General features: G+C 47.8%; 1 protein-coding gene across 20 annotated transcripts in view; it reads left to right on the top strand.

Moving 5' to 3' along the window:
* The window catches only part of NFASC (neurofascin), a 200,152-nt gene that overhangs the window by 30,140 nt on the left and 148,710 nt on the right, over nt 1-21,302 (top strand). For 2 of the 20 annotated variants that reach the window (XM_066261586.1, XM_066261583.1), the window contains exon 1: nt 11,011-11,182. The exons of the other annotated variants lie outside the window; for them this stretch is intronic. The gene's annotated coding sequence lies outside the window, so the exon portion shown is untranslated. Of the gene's footprint in view, nt 1-11,010; nt 11,183-21,302 lie in introns of those variants that run through there. 20 annotated transcript variants of the gene reach the window in all.

Here is a 21,302-nt window from a genome sequence, read left to right as displayed (position 1 = left end):
TTTCCCCTCTCCCCATTCCCTGGCAACCACTAATCTGCTTTCTCTCTGTCTGGAGTTACCTGTTCTGGACATTTTACATGAAAGAAAACCATACAGTATGTAGCCTTTTGTGTCTAGCTTCTTTCACTCGGATTTTACTAATCCATGTTGCAGCATGTATCAGGACTACATTCTTTTATGGCTGAATAATATTCCATTGTTTGTACACGACACAATTTGTTTGTTCATTCATCCCTCGATGTACTTTTGGGTTGTTTCTACCTTTTTGCTATCGAGAATAGTGCTGCTATGAAAATGTGTGTACTTGTACCTATTAAAGTAGCCATTTTCAGTCTCTTTGGGTTTATACCTAGAGGTGGAATTGCTGGATCATATGGTAATTTTATGTTTAACTTGCAGAGGGACAGCCAAACCTTTTCCCCAGCAGCTGCACCATTTCACATTCCCACCAGCAATGTGCTAGGGTTCTAGTCTCCACATCCTCTCCCTAATGCTTATCTTTTTTTAAAATTTTTAAAAAATTTTATTTATTGATTTTACAGAGAGAGGAGTGGAGAGAACAAGAAGTATCAAGTCATAGTTGCTTCACTTTAGTTGTTCATTGATTGCTTGTTGTATGTGCCTTGACCGGGCAAGCCCAGGGTTTTGAACCGGCAACCTCAGCATTCCAAGGCAATGCTTTATCCACCGCGCCACCACACGTCAGACCTAATGCTTATCTTTTGATTTGAAGATCACCGCTCACAGTTTTACACACTGGATTTAGTACGGCAGGGGCTGCCTCTTTCCCACAATAGGTCCTGAAGCCCACCCACCTCGGGCCAGGTGCCTTAGCTGCTTCTAGCACATGTCACTCCCTGTCTCATACTGACTGGTCCTGCCTTCCTCAGCTTTGATTCTCTTAGGTTAGGAAACTGGACCGTGAGAAGCTGGCTGACTCTGTATGGTCACCCTGAGTGAAGGAACCCAGGACGGCTGCAGGTTCCTGCATGGCCCGTCCCTGCCTTCCCAAGACGAGGTCTGTTGGCTGGTTTCCGGCCTGGGTTGTCCTGCCTCTCATGTGCCCTCTGTCTCCCAGCTCCAAGCCCTAGAACCCCATTATGTGAACATGTGAGATCTCAAAGTTCTTGGCTCACTGCTAAAATGATGTTTTAAATCTGCTTGGGCATCCCAAAATGACAGGTGGCTTTCAGGGGGTCAATTGCAGGTGGTGTGTCAGTTTTGTAGAACTGCCATAATAAAGTACTGCAGGTTGGGTGGCTTAAACAACAGAAATTTATCTCCTCACAGTTCTGGAGGCTGGAATTCCAAGATCAAGGTGCTGTCTGGGTCGGTTTCTTCTGTGGCCTTTGTATCCTCACATGGATTTCCCTCCATACATGCCTGTGTCCTAATCTTCTCTCTTTGTATAGGACCCCAATCATATTGGGTTGGAGCCCATCCGAAGGCCCTCATTTTACCTTAATTACCTTTTTTTTAAAAAAAGGTAATTTGGCCTTTTAGGCCAAAGTTCAGTGCTATTCTGAGGTACTGGGGTTAGATCTTTAATGTAATAGTTGCTGGGGACTCAGTTCAGCCCCTAACAGGTGGACAGAGCAGCAAGGATGCATAATGGCTAGGGAGGCTGGGAGGCGGCCTGGGGCCTTGAGATTCTCCTGGGCTCCTGTTTGGTTTCAGAGTGACTCTCGGGCAAATACAGAACAAGCACAGGAGGGGAGAGTAATGGTGTCAGCAGAGAGGGCACTAGGGGCTTTGGGGAGCGGGGAAAGCAGTGTCCATGATCAATAATTTATTCCTGGGTACCACGCAGGAGGGTGTTGTCATGGAAACAGGCCGGCTCTGTGCGGCTGGCCTGACAGTTGCCTCTCAGAGCTGCTGCTCCTCACTCACTCCTTTCTCCCTCCCTTGCCTGCCCCCTCATTTTTCTTGTGTGTCTTGGGAGGCTTTTTGTAGAATGGAACCTGCCTGCTTTCAGTGTGGGGCTCACGACAGCTGTAGAGCCCTTCCCCACCCCTGTGTGACCCCAGCAAGATGACTAGGGTCATAACCTCAATCCTTTTTTTTCTTTTTTTTTTTTTGGAAAGGCCCTTGGAGTCATCTCACTGACTTTCCAACTACCAGGCCTTTGTCTTCGTTCCCAGGGCTCAGGGTGCTGCTTTTCTCACAGCCCGTCTCAACACCGCAAACAAGTTGGATGCATTTTCTTCTAACCACACTCACTGTTAGGTGCCTTTGTCCTCGGAGAGGTCTGCTCAAGCACAGTAACTGGGCAGGGCCTTCCCCTGCCTCCGCCCCCACGTGCATCGTCTTGGCACTGCCCTGCACTGGCTACAGCAGTTGGTCCTTCATTCCTTCCTCCTGGCCTTGGTGGATGGAAAATGCTAGGAGTGTGCAGCTAACCAAAAGTTTGTACTCCCCAAGCATGCTATCAGCTCCATGGGACTGCATGGCGGGGCCCAGTAGACCTTTGTGCTGTGGTGTGCCGTCAGTGACAGGGAGGTCTGAACAAGGCAGCCCTTATGCCATGCAGGCTCCCACGTGGGTCTCTTCCAGTCTTTCCCATAGGCTGGGTCTGAAGTCCAACAGCTGCACTGAGCCTCAGCGATTGAGACCATTGAATTTTTTAAAGTTATTTTTCATATGCCTTACAATTCGCTGCTCCCCTGATTCACTGACTGTCACAGCTAATAAGGGATCTGGGTCTGTTAATAGCCAGTTAAGACTTAATGTTATTAGTCTTGTAATTGCTGCTAAGGGTCTTGTCTGTTCTCTGGGTTTTTAAATCCTCATGCACAAAGATTAAGAAAACATACCCCTAAGCTGGAAGCTGCCCAGGGGGCTGGGGGGCTGGAGACCAACCTCAGCTGCCTGGCTGGTATGTGAGTTTCCTGGCAGAGCCTGGAGCTGGGGTGCAGCTATGCCCTGGGAGCATCTGGGAACCCCCATGGGGCTGAGAGGGAAGGGATGGGTGTCCTGCAGAGCAGCATGGCCTGGATTGCCCTCAGGACAAGCAGCTGCTGGTGAAAGGGCCTTATCTCCAGGGAAAAGACAGCTCCTGCCCGGCCCCCTCCTCAGCCCACAGGCTCGGAGCCCCTGTGGCCCAAAAGAGATAGCAGTGATGTACTAATCAGATGATCCCAATGCTGCAGGCAGAGATTCGAGTTGACAGGAAAAACAACTATATTAGAAGTGTCTTCCTCTGGGTTTATCTCAAGAAATGTCCCGCTTCTCCCCATAGGGGATATTTTTCCACATATGGCTCCATTGAATCCTCATTGAAAAGTGTTTATTATGAGTTGGATGGTTTTGCTGCGGTTGAAAGGCCAGGGCCCGTGGCTGATTGTCACTGGTTTGTGGGCCAGTGTCCCTGTGCCACCCTCCCTTCTCTTCCATCTGTGAAGGTCTCGGCACTGCCACCTGTGAGCGCTGCCAACCAGGGCCAGTGCTGCTGCCCTCCACTACCAGTCTCCTGCCAGAGATTAGCATGGAAATTTCTGCCTGCTTCTTTGTTCTTTTTCTTTTTTGTGGTAGAATACTCAAACATAAATTTTACCATTTTAACCATGTGTACAGTTAAGTGACATTAAGTACATGAACGATGTTCTCTACATCATCACTATCTAGTTCCAGAATGGTTTTATCCCCCGAAAGGAAACCCTTTACCAACGAAGCAGTCCTTCTCCCCTCTCCCAGCCCCTGGCACCCATTACTCTGTTCTTCTCTCTACCAGCTCGCCTGTGCTGTATATTTCATGTAAATGGAATCGTGCACTATGTGGCTTTGGCATCTGTTGCCATAGTGTTTTCAAGGTTTATCTACATTGTAGCATGTGTCAATACTTTATTCATTTTTATGGCTGTATAATATTCCACTAACTATAGATGTACCACTTTCGTTTATCCATTCATCTGTTGATGGATATATGAGTAGTTTCTTGTGACTAGTGCTCTTATGAACATTTGTGTACAAGTTTTCATTTAAGCCCTTGTTTTTGATTCTTTTGGGTTTATACCTAGGAGTGTAATTTCTTTTTAACTCAGTGTTTAATTTTTCAATGTTTTTGTTTAAGTCAGTGTTTAACTTGTGGAGGAGCCGACAGACTTTGCCCACGTTTTTACACGTGGCAATCTCTCTCTTCTTTTGAGAGAGGGAGCAACCTGCTCCCTCTGCCCACTTCTTGGCAGCCACTTTTGGAAAGTTTCTAGTTCTTTTTAGTCCCTGGTGAAGACATGATGTGGGTAGACACAGCAGAGGAATTCAGTGGTGACAATGGAGCGATTTCTAATTGTTTTTAATGGTATTATCAGATCTTACCCACACATATGCTGTCCTCCAGAGTAACATTGTCTGGGGGCTGTGGTGGAGCCAATGCTCGAAACCTTGTTTCAGCGTCCCTAGGAATAGCCTTCAGAGATCTTTCCTTGATGATCATAGGGCCCATCAAAAGAATATGCTACAGGCTTTGAAACAGTTCCAAAAGGAAGCTTCAGAAATGTTCTAAGCACAGCACTGCATTGTGGGAATATGTATATAGCCTCCTGAGGGGAGTTCTTTGAAGAGACAGCACTCATTTCAATGTATAAATTTTGGTGTGTTCATTTAAAAGCTCTGTCAGAAGGCTCTATATGTGTACAATAAAATGAAATGTAAATGGTTATTGAATTATGTACACCTCCAGGAATTCAAAGAAAGATATGCATTTAAGGAGTTGTAGGGAGATGAAAACCAAAATACAACCTGGAAATATGTTGGGATAGTTAACACAAAATAGTATTGCCCATCTGCTAGGAAAGACAGGGGCCAGAGAGGAGCCCAAAGGCTTAGAACAATATCTTGAGGGTTAGTGGGGCAGCTCAGTTATCTTAGCCATCAGGCTGGCTGGGAAAGCGATCATGTACAGACTTTGCATTTTAATTATTTTCCATTTCGGGAGGCAGTGTGAGGAGAAGGGAGGATGGAAAAGTAGAGGTGAACTAGTACTTTGGTGAGTTGAGTTTTAAAATTTTTAAGGAGTGTGGCTCATGCTATAGCTATCCTTTAAAGGTTAAATATTTAGCCAACTTTGGAAGTCTAGCAAAGAAGCTTTGAGCAAAGCCGCTAGACCAAGGTACTGATTCTCTTTGATCTACTGGGTGGTGGTATTTTTCCTCCTCATTTAAAAAGCTGAGGTCAGCAGTGAAGGGTCAGAGAGCACTGTAGTCTGGTTCTTACGAGACTTCAGAAACAGGTTGAAGGCTGGTGACACCGTCCCAATTTTATAACCAGGCTTGAGAAGTGGATGACAAGGTCAGCAGAATTTCAGAGCCAAGAATAGATTCCCTCCTCAACTTCCATCACCAGAGTAACTCACTACAAGGTTTGAAGAATGTCTTCCTCTGGGGAAATACCGCTTCTGAAAAGGGTTTTGTGCCTTTGTGTCCTTTACCCCAGCAATCCTTTATTTGAGGTCAGATATTGATGGGTTTGATAGCAAAGCAGGGAAGGATGCTGCAGTGATTTAAAATTTTTTATATTGCAGTGAATATGTGCATATATCATACAATATGCCATTTTAACGATTTCAAGTATACAGTTCTATGGCATTTAGAAGACTTACAACGTTGTACAACCATCACTACTCTATTTGCAAACCTCTTTCTTCACCCCAAATCAAAACTCTGTAACCATTAAGCAATAACTGCCCATTCCCTATTCCCCCTGATCCCTGGTGAAATCTCTTCTATGTACTTTCTGCCTATGAAGTCTAACTAGATTGTTCATACTAAGTGGAATCATGCAACATTTGTCCCTTTGTGTCTGGATTTTTTCAGTTAGCATAATGTTTTCAAGGTTCATAAAGTAGCATGTATCAGAACTTCATTCCTTTTTTTAAAATTAATTTTAATGGGGTGACATTGATCAATCAGGGTACATAGGTTCAGAGAAAACATCTCCAGGTTATTTTGACATTTGATTATGTTGCATGCCCATCACCCAAAGTCATATTTCATTCCTTTTTATGGCTGAATAATATTCCGCTATATAGGTAGACTACATTTTTTTATCCATTCATCTGAGGATGGACACCTAAGTTGTTTGTACCCTTTAGCTATGTGAAAAATGCTTTGCTGAACACTGTGTATGTATCTGAATCCCTATATTCAGTTATTTTGGGTAGGAATTGCTGGGCCATATGGTAATTTAAGTATGACTTTTGAGGAACTGCAAATTGTTTCCCACAGTGGCTTTACGATTTTACATCCCCATCAGCAACATAGGAGGGTTCTGTTAGCTCCTCATCCTCACCAGTGCTTGTTATTTTTCCATTTTACTGATTATAACTATCCTAGTAGGTATGAAGTGACATCTCATTATGGTTTAATTTGCATTTTTCTAATGACTGGTGATATTGAGCATCCTTTCATGTGCTGTTAAGTCGTTTTTGTGTCTTCTTTGGAGAAATGTCTATCAAATCATTCACCCATTTTTAAATTGGATTACTTGTCTTTTTGGTTGTTGGGTTTTAGAAGTTCTTTTTACATTCTTTGTACTGAACCCCTATTAGATGTGTGATTTGCAAACTATTTTTTCCATTCTGCAGGGTGTCTTTTCACTTTCTAACTGATGCCCTTTGATGCACAGAAGCTTTAAATTTTAATTGAGTCCAATTTATATATTTTTTCTTTTGCTACTTGTGCTTTTGGTATCACATCTAAGAATCTATTACCAAACCGAAAGTCATGAAGATTTACCTCTAGTTTTTCTGAAGCATTTTATGGTTTTGGCTCTTATATTTAAGTTGTCGATTGATCCATTTTGAATTCATTTCTAAATGTGGTGTGAGGTAAGGGGCAAACTTGATTCTTCTGCAGGTGTAAATCCAGTTATCCCAGCATCATTTTTTGAAGAAATTGTTTTCCCCGTTGAGTAGACTCACACTCTTGACAAAAAAAAAAAAAAGAAAGAAAAGAAACAATTGGCCAGTTTGACCGGTGGTGGTGCAGTGGCTAGAACATCAGCCTGGGATGCTGAGGTCCCAGGTTCAAAACCCCGATGTTGGCCCTGGCCGATTGGCTCAGCGGTAGAGCATTGGCCTGGCGTGCGGGGAACCCGGGTTCGATTCCCGGCCAGGGCACATAGGAGAAGCGCCCATTTGCTTCCCCACCCCCCTCCCCCTCCTTCCTCTCTGTCTCTCTCTTCCCCTCCCGCAGCCAAGGCTCCATTGGAGCAAAGATGGCCCGGGCGCTGGGGATGGCTCCTTGGCCTCTGCCCCAGGCGCTAGAGTGGCTCTGGTCGCGGCAGAGCGACGCCCCGGAGGGGCAGAGCATCGCCCCCTGGTGGGCAGAGCTTTGCCCCTGGTGGGCGTGCCGGGTGGATCCCGGTCGGGCGCATGCAGGAGTCTGTCTGACTGTCTCTCCCGTTTCTAGCTTCAGAAAGATACAAAAAAAAAACAACAAAAAAAAAACCCAATGTTGCCAGTTTGAGTGCAGGCTCATCCAGCTTGAGCATGAGCTTATCTGGCTTAAGTCAGGGTCACTGACTTGGGCCCAAAGGTCACTGGCTTGAAGCCCAAGGTCACTGGCTTGAAGCCCAAGGTCACTGACTTGAGCAAGAGATCACTGGCTTGGCTGGAGTCTCCAGGTCAAGGCACATATGAGAAGCAATCTATGAACAACTAAAGTGAAGCAACTACGTGTTGATGCTTCTCATCTCTCTCTCTCTCTCTCTCTCTCTATCTCTCTCTCACTAAAAAATAAAAAATCAGATGGCCATAGATGTGTGAGTTAATTTGTATAGTTTATCGTAGGCTTTGAAGTTGGGAAATATGAGTCTCTGATTTGTTCTTTTTCAAGACTGTTTGGCTATTCAGAGCCCCACACAGATATAGGCCACGCTGCTCCGAGGGCCCCAAATTCTCCTCACAAGCTCACTTCTGAGTGACTTACTTCTTGAGGTTGTTCCCACCCTCTGTGACCCTGGGTCTCAATGCTAGGTGGGCCTCAGAGGCGCTCTTAGCCAGCCTCCCACTCAGTGCTGGGATTTGTACAGCTCCTCCGACAGGGCTCATCCAGCTTCTGCTTAAACAGTTCAGAAAGAATCGTTCACAACAGCAAATTTCCTGTTGAATAGAATTTGTTTTCCATTCTGAGAACTGAGGATTATGCACCCAGAGGTGAGACTGGGCCCTTAGCCACAGCAGTTGACCTTTAAAAATACAGTTTTAAGGCCTCAGGCTTGCGCAGCTCCATCCTGACCCCTCAATTTCTGTGGATAGTCCCTGGCCACACTTTGGCTAAGTCCACAGTCCCCCAGATCACTTAATTGCTGATCTATTCTAGTGTGGAAGAGTGGGTGGGTGGGCATGGCATACCATCTTTTAGGAGGGAGCTGTGGATGGGTGGGTGTGGGGAGCGCCACTTGGCTGCCTGCTAGGACAGCATAGTGCTCCCCCAGGCACGCCAGCTGTTGCTACAGCCGTTCTGTGCTGGTGTGGGCTGTCCTCTGCAAATGTGACCCACTTTCAGGCTGCCCACAGCCCTGGCAGTTCTCTGCCCCCACTGCATTCCTCCCAGAGCTGCCCACCCCTCCCACTCCCTGATAGCCACTGGGACAGTCTCCCTGGGTTGAGACAGGGACTGTTATCTGCAGGTGGCTATGAGGGGTGAGCCAGCATGGCTGCCTCCATGAGTAGAGCCGAGGGAACCATCCGAAGCAATGGATGGTGGGGGCAGAGAGGTGAGGGACAGCCACCCTTGGGCACCCCTCAATATGGGTACTTGCCTGATTTTCTCAGAATTTTACTTCCTTGTAGTCTTCTTTAATGTGGGATAAATCTGGTCTCTTCATGAACCCCTATGTACCCTGTCGATACGGAAAAGGGGCTGCCTCTGCCCTCCACCTGTGATGCACCCCTCCTTTTCGGCTGGGAGCCTTTGGGCCCACACTTTCTACTCTGATTGTGCCTTTCTTAATGCTGCTTCCCACACTCTCATAAACTCCACCAGCCCCGTGCTCAGTATAAGCGAGAGAAATGGCTGAACAGCGGCCCCCGAGGGAAGGCTAGGCAAGGACAAGGTGAGGGGCTAGAGGGGGCAGGCCAGGCAGCTAGGTTACGGACTTGAAGCTCAGTATGAGGCAACAGTGGGATGTGACGTTCAAAACGGCGAGCAAGGTGAGCTGCCCCAGGGCCAGGCCTCCCGGGCTCAGTGCTGGGACTTCTGCTCAGCCCTGGGCACCGCACATTACAGACACTTCTTATTAACAAAAGTTATTTATGTTTCTAGCAGAAAACTGAGAAAATATAAATAAGCTTGAGGGGAAAATGCAAATTATCCATAATTTCACTACCCAGAGTTATGTCCTACTTTTTTTCACTTAATAATTTTTCATATTATTAAAATATTTTATATATTATTTCATCAATTTAATGACTATGTAATATTCAATTGCTGATAAGAGCAGTAAGAGTCAAAGATCTTTTTACTTAGTGTTTACCGTATGTCAGGCACATTCATTGACTCTTTGTATCTTGAGATTGACATTCTTATTCAAATTACACAAATAAAGAAAGTGAGGCATAGAGAGGCGGAGTAACTTGCCCAACGTAACACAGCAAATTTCTAAACCAATTTATCTGGCTCTAGAACCCTACTTTCACACTCTCCTGTCAAACCATGGACATTTTTACTGGTGATGGCTGTTTAGGTTGTTTCTAAATATTTACCATTATAAACAATATTCTGGCCTGAGCAGGTGGTGGCACAGTGCATAGAGCGTCGGACTGGGATGTGGAGGACACAGGTTTGAAACCCCAAGGTGGCCTCCTTGAGCACGGGCTCACCAGCTTGAACCCAAGGTTGTAAGGGGTACTTGGTCTACTGTAGCCCCCCAGTCAAGGCACGTATAGGAAAGCAATCACTGAACAACTTAGGTGCCACAACAAAGAGTTGATGCTTCTCATCTCTCTCCCTTCCTGTCTATCTGTCCCTATCTGTCCCTCTCTCTGTCTTGTCAAAAAAAAAAATCCAGTGAACATTTGTGGAACTTCAGTATTCTAATTAGTCTTGATTATTAACTCAATATCTACTCCCAGGAATGGAATTTATGGAACAAAAGGCATAAACATTTTTAACACTTTTCAGTGTATTCCCAACTTCCCTTCAGAAGGATGCTGTCAGAGTACATTCTCACCAGTAGGACAGGAGACTGGGCCTGTCACTTTATAAGGAAGCCTGCCCAGCTAAAGTCTGACCATTGTAGGGGAAACAGGATGGTTCAGGGAATGGAAATAGTTTTATAAGGTGCAGCTAAAGGAACTGGAGTTATTTGTCCTGGAGAAGACTTGGAGTGTTGGAGGTAGATGAGGGCCACATTCGTGGCTGTAATCAAACATGTGAAGGCTGTCTAGTGGAAGAGTCCCAAGGCCTTTGAGCAGAGGTGGACCAGTGGGCTGAAGTGCAAGTTGTGGACAGCTGTTGTCCTGCTAAGGACCAGCACACGGCCTTGGACGGGCAGGGTGGATGTTGGGCGAATGCTGCGCAGCGCGCTGCCCTCCCTGGCTTGGTTTTGTATAGGGTGTACATATGAGGGAGGGCTGGTACCACCCATGCCACACTGCTACCCCCCAAAACATTACGTCTCTGGATCTTAACTGGGGGATCTGCTCACCATTCCACCCCCGCCCTGGGGAGCCTGACTCGGCCTGGTACCTCTCTCCATCTATCTCCTTGGAGCCTGAGCAGCACAGCCTGGCTGTGTCATGGGCCATACAGCTCCTCCATTATGCATGAGGGGGACCCAGCGGTGAGCGAGTGAGCAAGCTGGAGTGGTGGGGGCGGGTGAGTGGTTATTAATAAACAAGTGTATTGTGTGGAGTTCCATTCACGGCACTCTCAGAGGACGTGGTGGGCTAGAGATAATAAAGCCCTGTTTATGCCACAGAGGGCTGGGGAGGTGGCAGGTGGGCGTGGCAAGGAGCTAGGAAACCAGGAACTATTTTGATTCCACTCTCGGCAGGGCTGCTGTGTTTGCTCTGAGGCCAGCATCCAAGGGGAAAGTCTAGTGGGGTTTGCCTCAGGCCTATATCTGCCTCCTGGATGGCCTGGGGTCTAAGAAATGCCTAGCTTCCCATCCACACTTGTCTCCATGAAGGGAGACTGAGAAGACACTCGATGAACTGGACCACGACTCCATCAGGAGGGAGGTAGGATCGTCAACTCTATCCTATTTCTTGGCCTTCTGTCCCCGCCCATCCCCTCTTCCTGGTGAGCCCTTTTGCTTTGGCTTTCAAAGACTCCCAAGTGGTGTGTGTTAGACTGTGTATATTTTCAGATGATGCTGGGATTGTGTTTGTATACAAGGCCTGTAAGAAGCTACCTAGCCAGGGAGTGGACCAGTTTGGGGCTAGGATCTGGAGTGTGAAGCAAGCAGGCTAGAAGGGAGAAAAACAATTATCGTGAATGAGCTGAAATTTGAGAGAAGAGAGGCAGGGGACAGGGCTCCCAGCCTGGGTATGGGAGGGTGGGCAGGGGAGCTGTGATCAGAGGGAGAATCCAGGCTGGGTACTTCATTGCTAAGGCTGCCTTAACTCTGTGACTTGTCCATGTAAACACTGAGCCCCTCCCTTTCTCTTCTTCAGCCCTTTTCTGTGGGCTCCAGCATCCCAAACCAGCCCCCCCACCCTCTCTCTCCAGCCCAGTCCCTCCCTCTCAGTCTGTGTTCTTCTGGATCTCGGGCTAGGAAGGTAGAGCTACTGGTGGGGAAGAAATAAGAATAGGTCACTTTTCTCTCAGCTGGCTTCTAGAGATGTTGAGCAGGTCCTGGTTCAGGTGAGTCTTGGCTTCCTATCACTTAGTGCTGAACCAAAACAAGGAGAAAGCCAGGGCCCAGGTAAGCCTGGGTCACCTGGCTCCATCAGGAGCTGATGCTGTTCCCTTTGACCTTTGCAAGTGGTTCAGGCCCAGAGCTACCCTGAATTAGGAAACCCTTTCATCTCAACACAGCTCTGTCTACGTGCACTGGTTTGGCTGTGAGCTGGGAGGGAAAAGGAGGCCAGTGGTTGGGATAGTCTGTCCTGCCCTCCTTATGGGTGCAGGACTTCCTGTCACAGGAGTTTGGACCCAGTGACTTTAAATTTTTGTTCGGATTGAAGATTCAGTTACCCTACTTAACCCAGGAAGGCTTGAAGCTGCATTAGAGCCAGAATGGGCTGATTCTAGGTTATTGGAGGAATGTTGCATCCCTGGCTCAAAACAGAAGAGGGCAACCTCCCCATTGCTGGACCAGAACATGCCCCCTGACACACATACCCCAGGACAGAGTGTCAGGGACTCGGGCTGTGTGGGCTGCCTCTACACCCCTGTGCCCAGAGCAAACAGGCAGCCTCCTTGGGCACAAGCATCCTGGCACTGCCCACCCTGCCCTGGCCTCAGCTGTGGGGTGAGGAGGAGGCTCTGCAGACCATGTAGCTCCTCCTAGGGCCCTCCATTCCTGCGGACTCTGTGGCACTCATTCCCTTTCCCCTCCCAGCCTAAAGAGGCAGTGACTATTCTCAGAAGCATCTTCATGCTCCCAAGAGCACTGTGTCTGCCATGTGTGCGCTGGCCTAGATGCTCTTCTACTTAGAGAGGGTGTGAGAGCTGGTGAAACAGCTGGAGGTGGGAGTAGAGGTGTGTGTCTGGTCAACCCAGCTATCTCAGCATGGTCAGGCACCTGGCCCAGAGGAGTGACCCAGCATTCTCCACCGAGCTTTTCCGGGGATCCTACTGGCTATGTTTCGTGGTTGTCAGTTGCTGTGGGAGGTTCCTGGAATATCCAGAAACAGTGACAAGGGCTCTGCCCTCTAGGAGGCTGTACACTCATGGTGTCCCAGGAGGCAGGCGGCCTTCCCCAGCGATGGGAACACCATCAACAACTGTTGTTCTGCGACAGGCACTGTTCCGAGCACTTGATATTGGTCCTCTCATGTAAACCTCCCAACAACCTATGCTGTGCTCCTTCTAGAATGCATAAAACTGAGACCGGGGACGCTACACTGCATGCTGCCAGTGACTGAGTCCAAGGGCCTAATCTCTCGGAGCCCTTGTGTCATGCTGCCTCCCAGTAGAAGGAAACAGCGTGCATTGTTCTGGTGGTCACAAGGAGTGAGATAGACACAGAGGACATCCTGGTAGTGAGAGGGTCCATCTTGTTTCGGGATCTCTCAGAAGCATCTAGCTCTTCCTGCAGGCCGGACTCTGCATGGATGGCCGTCGAGAGATTGTCTCTCAGTGGCCTCCCCTCGGAAGACGCGGAGCCCTGCGTCAGTCACATGGAGAAACCCCCAGCAGCTCTGAGCACACTGCGTGCTGAGATTTCAGGTGTAGAAAAAGACCAAGGAGGCTGGAGAATTCCCCGGGATGGAGAGGAAGCCTAGAGGGAAACCACCCTGGGAGTTCTGGAGCAGCCCGTGGATCAGTGGAGTTTCGTTTCCTCCCTCCTGCCAGATGTACTTCCTGTCAGAAGTCCTCAGCCTCAAGGATGAATGTGCTGGGCCAGTGTGTGTGTGTGGATGGGTGTGCGTGGATGTACACGCATTGACTCTCCTCCGCTGAGTTAATGCTGTGACGAGGGGGTGCAGCCAGCACCCTGGAGGCAGTAGTGGGGTGTCAGACATGTGGGCGTGGAGCTGGGTTGCTTGGGTTCCAGTCCCAGTTCCACCCCTAGCTGGGTGACTCCTGGTTTCCCTGTCTGTTGAGTGGGATATTAATAGCTCCTGCCTCTTGGACTTTGTGAAGATAAATAAACTGATCCATGAAATCATTTAGCATGGGAGGAAGAGAGGAAAGTCCCTTTATGCAGGGCCCAGAGACCTCTCCAGCCTCTCTGCCACCTCCCTGCCTCCCCAGGACTGTCTCACGCTGGGGCACAGGCCTACATGCGCCCAGTACCAGTAGTTGTGTCTCCTGCTGCTTGTCAGGGTGCAGGTTAAACACCCCAGCAGTCCCCTGCCTGCCTCCTACTGCCAGGCCATTAGCCATAGGAGCCAGTGCCAGGGAGATGCTCAAGGTCAGGTCTTTGCTGCCTGGCTACCTTCAGTCCCATTTATTTCTGGTGTCTGGAGGTGAGAGCTTTCTTCCAGTTTATGCCCCATCTCTGATGTCATGGGTCTCTCCCTGCTCAGCTGGTGCCCAGTTGTTTGGGGTCTGGGGATCGAGTTACAGCTCTTCCTCTCCTTTCTGTCCTGTGCCAGGCTCCCCAGGGCCTTGGCTCCTCATCCTGATGGCACCTGCCCAGAGCCTTCCATTCTCTGCCAGTGCCTTTCTCCGCTTCCCACCTCTGCCTGGTCTCTGGTCTGCACACCATCCGGTTCATCTATCTCAGGAATTCAGAGACACTTTGCGTCTGTTGACATTTAGAAATACTTAAAGGCCACATTTTCATTTCCATGTGAGCACAGACATTATCTTTCTGTTAGTGGAAACTAAAAGGAGAGCCCAGGGATGCAGTCAGCCCGCATTACACAGGCAGTCCCAGGTTACGAACGAGTAAAGGTCTGTAGGTTTGTTCTTAAGTTGAATTTGTGTGTAAGTAGGAACAGGTACATTTACCTATTAAATGCAACTTAGATGTTTGTCTTAACATAGTATTTGTTTTTACCTCTCTGTGTATATAAAGACTTAAACATTTTCAAACCTACAGAAGCTATCTCGTTTGTAACTGGGCACACTGCCTGTAGTCAGTCACTTTTGAAAAGGAGAGGTAACTTCCCACTTTGCTCTCGATTGGGCAGGGTCAGAATGAGGGAGTTGGGTGGAGGAGGGTGGCATATGCTTTCTAGCTGTCCCATCACTGCTCTGTGCTTTGGCTATATGTCCTCATTCAGTCTCTTTGATAACCTCAGGTGGCAGATACCACAATCCCTGGTCTATCTGTAGAAGGAGACACAAGGTTAGTGACTTGCCTAAGGTCACACAGTGATGAAATGGGGAAGTCAGAGTTTAAGTGTGGGTATTTTTGTTTCCCCTGGAACCATGTGGCCTCTAGAAGAAGGTAGGTTGGAGAGAGGATGTTAATACAGACATCCCTTGAATGTTGATTACCCTGGAGCTTGGGTTTCTGACTCTGAGCAAATCCAAGCATCCTGCTCATGACCCTTCCTCCTAAGTCTTATCCCCTGGCTGTGCACATCTCTGAAGGGAAGAGGAGAGATCCCAGCCTTCTCTACTCTCTGTCAGCCTCCAGGTTAGGACAGGACTGTGGTGACTCTGCTGACACCATCAGCTTCCCAGAAGTCACATGTGTCTGAGACTAGACTCTATTTTGTTGGAAGAAGAGGAAAGAAAAGCAGAATAAGGAATCTGGAAGTGCCTGCATAATACAGGATGGGAAAGTTAGTGGACTCCAGCTCCCAAAAACAGGCTGAGGGTACAGATTGCAACGCCTTTGCAGGTTGTCCAAGAGGCCCGAGGGCTGGAAACCTGCACAAGCCACGGAGATAACTGCTCCAGTTTCCAAGCTCCGGGCTCTTCTCAGAGCTTCCACCTCCCCAGGGCCCTCAGTCCCCCTGCTGGGGGCTCTTTGTCAGGGAGGACCTAGTGACAGGGTAACAGGCCTAAGAGCCAGTGGTGGGTACCTGCCACCCTAGTCTCCCCTCCACAGATCTCCAACTAAGACAGGATGTTATTAACTAGCTCTGAGGGAGCATTGGGAATTCTGACTCTCATCAACCTGAGAATGGCAATGTGATGGGGTCTTTGTTTGCCTGACTCAGAAGTTCAGATGGGGTTGGTGGGAGAGGCGGAGGCAGGGGGAGCCTCTAGGGCTCTTGGATTCAGTGCAGAATCACGGGCTGATACAGTCACTTAGGATGTATTTTCTGATACAGTCATTTAGGATGTGTTGTCTTCCTTTCTGAGCCTTTAGGGCAGGGGTCCCCAAACTTTTTACACAGGGGGCCAGTTCACTGTCCCTCAGACTGTTGGAGGGCCGGACTACAAAAAAAACTATGAACAAATCCCTATGCACACTGCACATATCTTATTTTAAAGTAAAAAAACAAAATGGGAACAAATACAATATTTAAAACAAAGAACGAGTAAATTTAAGTCAACAAACTGACCAGTATTTCAATGGGAGCTATGCTCCTCTCACTGACCACTAATGAAAGAGGTGCCCCTTCTGGAAGTGCTGCGGGGGCCGGATAAATGGCCTCAGGGGGCCGCATGCGGCCCGCAGGCCGTAATTTGGGGACACCTGCTTTAGGGTCTGCCTCCTAAATAATTACTAAAGGATGTGACTCTCTGATCCAAGCTCTTAGGGTTGGTTTTTTTTTCAAGCTCTTAGGGTTTTTGCCTTTGTGTTTTAACTGTGAAAATCTATATTGAGATAGAGACAATGTTTCATCACCCTTATAAATTCCCTCATCCCGTTTGCAGTCTCCCCCCAGCCCCTGGCCGAGGCAACCACAAGCAGCGTTCTGTCACTGTAGGTTGGCTTTGCCTGTTCTAGCTAGCTGTGTGGGCAGTATGGTCTCAGGGGGTCATTTCAAGCGTTTGATGAGCCTCAGGGGAGAGGAAGAGTTATTTGAAACTCACACGTCCGGTCTTTGTACCCTCTTCATCCTGCCCTGAGCCCTTCAGCCTACTCTCTGGTCTGTGGGCACAGTGTGCCAGGGTCTCCAGGAAAACAACCCTTTGTCTGCTGCAGCAGTCAGTCCAGGGAGAGGAGAGAGGGGGGATCTGCAGGAGGTTTGGCCTGTGGCTGAGGCACTCGAGATCGGAGGATCTCTTTCAGTTGGGAAATGGATGTGGGATTCTGGAAGAAGGAAGCCCTGGATAATGTGGGAGTGAAGAGGCAGCTGGGGTGTCCTTTCTATTCCCTGAGAGGGGACCTGGTCCTTTGGGTCTGCCTAGGCCCAGCCGGTAGTGTGTGGATTCTTGACTTTGTGCAGGAAGAATTTCACAACACGAGTCCAGGTGATTTTGAGAGTAAGTTTGCTAAAGCTGGAGACAGTGAAACAAGGAAGGGCCTAGGAGAGAAGAAGCAATAGGAGAGAGCCTAGGCAAGGCTTTCTTGGCTCTCCAGAAATGTGATGGGAAAGAAAGGAGCCCACACTGAGAATTCAGAGAAAAGGGAGACTTGGAAACAGGTTCCGGAGATTAGCTCAGGACGAGCTGCTGCTGCCCATTGCTCCCCTGGTTGCAAGTCTCTGAGGACCCTTATAGGTTAGGAGATGCAGGCCTGTGGGAGTAGGTGTGGGAAAGGAGGTAGGGAAAGGCGTGGGTGTGCTCCTGAGAAGGAGATTGCCGCGCTTGGTCCTTTGTTTTAAGAGTTTTCAAAAGCTGGGAGTTTAGGGGAGGATCTCCATAGGATATTCATCAGCTTTTCTAGGTAGGCCCTTTCAGGGTTGTGGTCTCTACTGAGTGGTCAGCCACTAGGCAGGGTGTCATTAGTAATTGTAGCTGGTCTTGGGTCACCCACCTGGTTTTGCTGCTTTTCTGGGCCTGGAGCTAAAATACAACTGAGGCCTAGAAGTTATCTCCAGGGCAGTGACCTTCTGTATCTGACTGTAAGTTGCTCGGCCAGTTTGTTCTGCTGTCTGTCTCAGTTTCCCCAGTTTGTTCTGCTGTCTGTCTCAGTTTCCCCGCTCTGCTTGCCACGGAATTTTCCTAGCTACTCACTGTCCTGCATCCCTTTCCTGCTGCAGGCTTTGTCCCCAGTGTCCACTGTCACTGACTGCATCAGGGAGGGTGTGAAAACTGCCCTCCTGGTGAACATATACCCTGGAGTTCCAGGTCCTTTTAGTGAATTGGGGACGGGGGTATGGAGGTGACTGCAGACTTCCGAAGGGCAGCTTCAGGTAGGGTGCTGGAGAGAACAGGCCAGGTCCTCCCGGGGTGGTGTGGTCAGGTCCAGCCTGTGTCCTGCCTAGCAAGGAGGTGCTGGAGGACAAGCAGCAGGGAGCCTTGTCCAGCAGGCTTGCTACTGTCCTGTCCTGCCTGCCGGACCGACCAACACCACGCTCTACTGCTTGTGCCCAGGTGTGCAGCTTCTCCTCTCCCTGGGTAAGTGGAAGGGCAGCAGCTAAGACGGATTCTTACATGCCAGTGATCCTAGGAGCCATCTTGTTTGAGAAGGACAGAGTTAACCATTTTCTGCACTTTGCTTTTCTGGGATCCGGTTGACCCATTTATTTTTATAAGTGGGTATTTTTAAGGGTGGTGCTTTCAGCTCTTGAATAAAGGGATATAAACTAAAATCAAGATGTTGTCATTATGATGTTTCTTTTCTATTATTATTATTTCATTGTGGTAAAATATAAATAATATACAGTTTACCATTTTAACTATGTTTCAGTGTACAGTTCCTTGGCATTCAGTATTTTCACATTGTTGTACCATCGTCACAACTGTCCATCTTCCAGAACTTTTCATCCTAAACTGAAACTCTATGCTCATTAACCAATAACTCCTCCCTCCAGTCTACTTTCGGTCTCTATGAATTTGGAACCTCATCTAAGTAGAATCATACAATATTTGTGTCTGGTTTATTTCACTTAGCATCATGTCTTCCAGGTTCATTCATGATATAGCAAGTATCAGAATTCCATTCCTTTTTTTTTCTTTGGGGGGGGTTGTGAGAGAGAGTGGGAGAGAAAGAGTGAGAATCATCAACTTGTAGTAGCTTCACTTTAGTTGTCCATTGATTGCTTCTCATATGTGCCTTGACCAGAGGGCTCAGAGTGAACCAGTGGCCCCTTGCTCAAGCCAGCAACCTTGGGCTTCAAGCTCGCAACCTTTGGTCTCAAGCCAGTGACTTTGGGATCATGTTGATGATCCTGCACTCAAGCCAGTAATCCCCCACTCAAGCTGGTGAGCCTGCTTTCAAGCTGAGGAGCCCGTACTCAAGCCAGCAACCTCGGAGTTTCAAAACAGGAACCTCAGCATTCTGGGTTGAAACTCTGTCCACTGTGCCACCACCAGTCAGGCAGAATTCCAATCCCTTTTAAAACGGAATAATATTACATTTACAGGTATACCATATTTTGTTTATCCATTCATCTGGCAATGACACCTGGGTTGTTTCTACCTTTTGGCTATTGTGAACAGTGGTGCTGTTATGAACATTTGTGTACAAAATATCTCTTCAAGTCATTATGGTATTTAAAGGCTCCCCAGCCTTTCCTAGCAATGCCTGCTGTTTAAATCTACTGCCCAAGTGGTAGACAGTCTCTCCTCCAGCCTGCTACTCTGTATCTCCTGATTTAGTGCTGTGGCTAATGGTGTGCTTCAGACACTTCAGGCTGCCATGGGAATTAGGAGCTCAGGCTTCCCAGGCACTGGAGTCTTGAGTTCCTTTCTCTACAAGCTTTTTCTTTTTCTAAGTATCTTAGTTAGGTACACTTGGCCACCAGCTGACTTCTGGAGTTTGATTCCCTTAAGCTTTTTAATACAAGAATACAACAGCTTTGTTTCATAGAAGAGAAGAACCACAATTTTATTAAGCATCTACTCTGGGCTAGGTCAGGGGTCGGAAACCTATGGCTTGCAAGCCAGATGTGGCTCTTTTGATGGCTGCATCTGGCTCGCAGACAAATCTTTAATAAAAATATAATAATGTTAAAATATAAAACATTCTCATGTATTACAATCCATTCATTTCCTACCGCTCATGTTCATGGTTGCGGATGGCTGAAGCCAATCACAGCTGTCCTCCAGGACAACACCAAATTTTTATTGGGTAATGTATAATGTACATGGGACATTGTATGACTGTCATGGAATTACATTTTAAAATATGTGTTGTTCATGGCTCTCTCAGCCAAAAAGGTTCCCGACCCCTGGGCTAGGTACTCTTCAAGGGCTGTCGTGTTTATAGGGCAGCCTTGTGAGGCAGGGACAGAGCCTGAGCTTTCAGGGTAAGGAAGCTGAGGAGAGAGAGGCTCAGAGCAGTTAAGTTACTTGCCCAAGCACATGGAAGCCAGTGTTATTTCTATACACTACCTAAATACTACCCGGTTTCTTCAAATGCAGATAAGCAAGAGCAATTTTCTGGACCTTTTCTTTTAAATGGAAGTCTAGGCCTGGAGTTCCCTCTGGAATTCTAAAAGAATACCCTTTGGGTTTTCTTGCCCTGGTGCTGGTAAAATATGGAATTATTAATTGATTAATATTTTGTTTTATTTTTCAATATATACAAAAGTAGAGTGAATAGTGACATGAGTTTCTATGTTCCTATCACTTGGCTTCAATAATCATCATGCTTGGCCAGTCTTGTTTCATTGATCCGTCGGGTTCTTCTTGGTGATCCGTGGGGTCCTCCCACGCGCTATGGCAGCAGTTGGTGTTTTCTGGAAGAGGGGAGGGGAGTGGCAGATCTGGGCATCCTGGAGCTCAAGCTCTTCCCAGCTGGGAGAGTGCTAATTGCCACCAGTCGGAATCCCCTCTGATGGTTTATTCTGCTGGGTACTGAGCACCATTCAGGAGGCAGGGGGAGGAGGGCAACTCTTTTGAGAGGCCTGGCAAGACCTGGTGGGTGGCATGCCTGGGATGGTATGCCAGAGACTTCCCTTTCTTAGAGCATTTTACTGATTGACTTTATTGGAATTCTTCTGAATGGGAAGAGAGAAGGTTACGTGAGGATAACGGTCCCCTTAGGGAAACAAGCCGAGGCAGTCTGGGGGCAGAGCGGGGTAGGAAAGGAGTCTGTGGGCTCTTCAGTGAGATCTAACACACATTTTTATTTTTCATTTTTAAAAGTACTGACAGTATGTCAGGTACTGAGCTAAATGTGGGGATTCACTATGACACATTGATATGTGATTTCAGAAAATGTATTATGGTCCACCTAAAGAACAGCTCATAGCAGCCAACATTTGTGTGTGTAGGACCCTGTCGGAATCCTGTAGGTACATTGTCTCTTTATACCCTCCCAGAACAGTTAGACAGGTACAGTGATCTCCGTTTCACAGACTGGAAGCTGGGGCTCACTGCACCCCACCTGCCTGTGCAGAGTGAGAAGTACAGGGAAGGAAAGGATGGAGGGTGGGTGTAGAGGTACAGGGATGCTTTCCTAGCTTGCAGGTATTTGCTTCTGTAAATTCCACCAGATGTGCTTTCTCATAGGTTTGGGGGCAGCCATATGGTACATTTTTTTTTCCCCTGTCATCTGTATAGAGGACTGTGGAGTTTATTTTTATTTCAAAGACAGGGCAGTTCTTTGGCAAGAGAGGAAGAGTGAAGACTGGAACTTGAGAAAGGATTATTTCCTCAGGCTGCAGAAAGGATGGAGAGAAGAGAATTGGGTTGGGTTTATTTGTTCATTCTGCTTTGACTTAAAGATCT

Source organism: Saccopteryx bilineata, chromosome 2 (assembly GCF_036850765.1).
Source record: "Saccopteryx bilineata isolate mSacBil1 chromosome 2, mSacBil1_pri_phased_curated, whole genome shotgun sequence".
Lineage (NCBI taxonomy): Eukaryota > Metazoa > Chordata > Mammalia > Chiroptera > Emballonuridae > Saccopteryx > Saccopteryx bilineata.
The sequence above is the reverse complement of the archived record's forward strand: the minus strand, read 5'-3'. Positions and strand labels throughout refer to the sequence as shown.